At 38.8% G+C, this 4,245-nt stretch overlaps 1 non-coding gene across 1 annotated transcript; it reads left to right on the top strand.

Moving 5' to 3' along the window:
• Positions 1 to 1,336: 1,336 nt before the first annotated feature.
• LOC127902897 (small nucleolar RNA R71) lies at positions 1,337 to 1,440 on the top strand. Its single transcript, XR_008055534.1, has one exon. It is a non-coding gene; the product is annotated as a small nucleolar RNA R71 (small nucleolar RNA).
• Positions 1,441 to 4,245: the final 2,805 nt, after the last annotated feature.

Below are 4,245 nucleotides of genomic sequence, written 5' to 3'. Positions count from 1 at the left end.
CACGAATACAGAGTAAGGCAAAAGATTTACACTAGCTCCTAAATCCAACAAAGCATTCTCAATTGTGTGGTTCCCTATACTACATGAGATAGTGGGGGAGCCTGGGTCTTTGCATTTTAAAGGAATTTTATGTTGGAGTATAGAACTAACGTTTTCTGTTAAAAACGCCTTCTTTTGAACATGCATATTTCTCTTTTTAGTACAAAGGTCTTTAAGAAACTTGGCATAGGATGGAACTTGTTTAATAGCATCAAGCAAAGGGATGTTAACACTTACCTGTTTGAAGATTTCGAGAATCTCACCTGTGGATTTTCCCTTCTTGCCTTTCGCTAACCTCTGAGGAAATGGAGCTTTCGGAACGTATTCTCATGGGTTGGTTTCTTCTTTCTCCTCCGGTGATGATTCCTCAACATTCACAGGTACAATTTGATTTTCTTTTGTCACCGGCATCTCCACTTTGTTGTCGACTTCTTTTCCTTTTCGCAAGGTCATTACTGCTTTGACTTCTCCATGCTGCTGTGGTGAACTGGTACTTGCTTCATGCACTCCTTTAGGGTTAGGCACTGGTTGACTTGGAAACTTACCTTTCTCAACGGTCATTGCCAAGGTCTGAACTGAAGAAGCAAGTTGTCCCACCATCTTCTCGAGGCTTGAAACTGATTGAGCTTGTGAGTTGAAGCCTGCTCTCAACTCATTTCGTAGTCCATCAATGGTGCGGTTCTGTTGCTCAATCGTGGAGTGAGTAAGATTCTTAAGATTCTGGAATGAATCCTCCCATGGTCTGGGCTGAGAGTAATTCTGGTTCTGATTGTATGGTCTAAATGGTGGCTGAGAGGCTTGAGGAGTTTGAGAAATTTGTTGCATTGGTGGAGCTGGAGCTGCTGGTCCATTCTGTTGGAATCCTTGAGACCATGAAAAATTAGGGTGATCTCTCCATCCAGGGTTATATGTGTTGGAGTATGGGTTGTAATTTGATGGCTTTCTCATTACACCTATGGCATTGGCTTGATCTGAGTATGAGTCATGGTCATGTGGTTCTGTTGATTTAGCAGTCGATAATGATGCTATTTGTCGAGCAAGACCTTCAACCATCTCCTTGACTTCTTTGATTCCCGAAGTTGACTCGCCAATGTGAACCTCATTCACTCCTTTAATCCTTCTAGTATTCCTGAGTGATCGACTCCGTTGTTGGGAATTGTCCGCTTGTCGCTGGAAGAATTCCCAAATTTCTGACGCACTTTTTGACATTAGCTCTCCTCCACTTGTTGCCATTAGCCATTCTTGCACATTTGGTAGTAATCCCTCCAAAAAGTATTGGCATTGATGCCATTTCTCGTACCCATGATGTGGACACTTCAAGAGTAGCCCATTGAATCGCTCCCATGTTTCGAAAAATTGCTCGTCCTCTCTCTGGGTAAACTCCGAGATTTCCCTGCGAATAGCGTTGGTTTTATGCACTGGGAAATATTTATTCAAAAATTTCGTTACCATTTGTTCCCATGATGAAATGCTATTAGCAGGTAAAGTATTTAACCATGAACGAGCTCTATCTTTTAAAGAAAATGGGAATAGTCTAAGTTTAACATCATCATCTGAAAAATTCTCATATTTGAATGTTTGACAAATGGCATGAAAATCATTCAAATGATTATATGGATCCTCATTTTCTAGGCCATAAAATGTAGGGAGACAATTTAACACACTAGGTTTTAATTCAAAACTCCTAGCAGCTACATTTGGGTATCTTATGCATGACGTGCTCAAATTAGCTAAGGGACTAAAATAGTCCTTAAATGGCCTCTCCTGTGGTGCTTGTAAATCCATTTTATTTTTAACGTGTTTGTGTGTGCGAAGTGTTTTTTCTAATTCAAGGTCTATAGGTTCAAGATTAGGTAATAATGACCTACGACCATGCATGCAAAATAAATAAAATAAAAATAAAGATGCAAACAAAACAAAAAATAAAGATGGGAACAAAACAAATAAAAATAAAGAAGAGTGAGAAATTACGATACTAACCTTATTGCGCTATTACAACCTTTCTATAAAAATACACAAAAATAAATACGTGAAAGAAATTAACTAAAAATTAAATTAATAAGATAAACAAAAAAAAATTACAAAGAAAAATAAATGGAAAATTAAATTACAGAATTTTAAAGAAGAGAAAAAGAAAAGAAATACTAACCTTTAAATGTAGATTCACTTTTTTTTTCTTTTTTTTTAATAATAAAAAAATACAAGAAAACAAATAAAAGAAATTATTCACAAAAATTAATTCTATGAATTAAAATTACTTACCTCCCCGGCAACGGCGCCAAAAACTTGTTGTGCAAATTTTAATGTACTCGCAAGCGCACGAATCTATTGTAGTATAGATCTATGGTGACGAGTGTCGATCCCACGAGGAGGTGGATTTTAATTGTGTATAGAATTAATTTTGTAAATGGGTTGTTGGATTTATGGTGGAAATGATTTGGTATATGCTAAAACTTAAATTAAAATGGCGAGAATAAATTCTAAAATTGGAATTGCAATGGCGAGAATAAATTGAAGATAATTCTATTGAAATGACGTACTTGGGTATCTGGATCCGTATCAACATGCATCATGGGCTAAATAATCCGGATTAATGCCAATTAAATCATGAGGGGGGAATCCACACCTCATGAACCACGCTCTAATCAATATGGTGCTAAGGGCTTATCGTGCCAAATAATAATAACCTTGTACTAGGGGGCCGGTGAAACCAAGGCGGTACTAGACAAGAATATTATTATTTGTCGACGAGAAGTCAAAACATCCACAAAAACTAGAGGGGAAGAGAAAATAAATTTACCAAATTAAGCCCATGACACATGTTGAGACTTCACCTTCAACCCAAGCTCGAACGGAAATTAGCTACTCATAATTGAACTAGGGGCAAAATGGAAATTTATTAAAATACGAAGAAAATACAAGATGGAGAGGGAATTACAGAAAATGGATCCCAAAAATGGATTCAGAGATATCAAATTAGGGGGGGAGGCCCCCTTTTTATAGATACATGGAGTAAATCATGGCCATCGGATTAAAAACAGTTTGGACGCTCAGGATTGCGCCACGTCATCAGTCAACAGTCCACGTTTGACCACGCGGATGAACAGTAACACGGTTTGACCCGACTTTGAACAGTAACGCGGTTTGACCCGGATGAACAGTAACGCGGTTTGGTTGAAAATAATCCTGTGTGATGCATGCACCGTACACGAGATTTTTCGTCCACTGATATGCTGCCACGTCACCATCAACAGTACATAAGAATTTTAGCCCAACAGGATCGTGACACCTCATCAGTCAATGCCACATCATCGGTCAATGCCACGTCATCGATCCGTCTATGTGAACAGTGTCGTGAACAGTAACGTATACAGTACCGTACACGTGAATAGTACCGTACATGTGAATAGTGCCATTTTTCCTTTTATGCTCCTCCTAAGGTTTTCGACCGTCCTGAGTTCAAAAGTGATGTCTGTTTTGCCGTCTGATCTCTCCTTTATTGTGAAATGACTATAATGCCCCTAAAATACATAAAATACTTAATTAAAATAAAACACATGTAATTAAATCACAAGAAGGTTAAATATATAAAAGTAAGGGTTGTTAGTAAGACTTAAAATGTAAAATGACGGTTTTCTCCTTTATAAATATGCATTTTCTAATACTCAACAACTGGATTTTATGGTGATCGATGAAGAGGGTCCTTACCAGATGATTCTAGGTCGTCCATTTCTGAGGATGAGCAAAACAATGCTTTCCAACCATTATCTAGCTTTTAAGTACCGGGTGAATGGGTTAGTTGGAGTGGTACGAGGAGACCAGATAATCGCCCGAAGTTGTTATTCCACTGCAGCAAAGGAAGCAATGCAGATCACATCCCTTGATACTCGAGTGGGAGCCAAGAAGGACAGACAGGAACCTGTAGAGGAGCTGGAGACAGTAAGCGTGGGACAAGATGATCCGGGAAAAACAATCCGAATTGGGTCGAGGCTAAAAGAAGAGCAGAAGCAAGAGTTGGTACAGAGTCTACGAGCTCATGCAGATGTGTTCGCTTGGACGCATGAAGACATGCCAGGAATCGACCCTGAGGTCACATGTCATAAGCTGGCAATAAAGAACAGTGCTCAGGCAGTTAGATAGAAAAAGAGGTGCTTCAACCATGAGAGGTATGAGGCTATAAATGGCGAGGTGGAGAAGCTCTTGAAG

The sequence above is a fragment of the Citrus sinensis genome, chromosome 5 (assembly GCF_022201045.2).
Source record: "Citrus sinensis cultivar Valencia sweet orange chromosome 5, DVS_A1.0, whole genome shotgun sequence".
Classification (NCBI taxonomy): Eukaryota; Viridiplantae; Streptophyta; class Magnoliopsida; order Sapindales; family Rutaceae; genus Citrus; species Citrus sinensis.
Note: the sequence above shows the minus strand (reverse complement) of the source record. Positions and strands in the feature narration are given on the sequence as shown.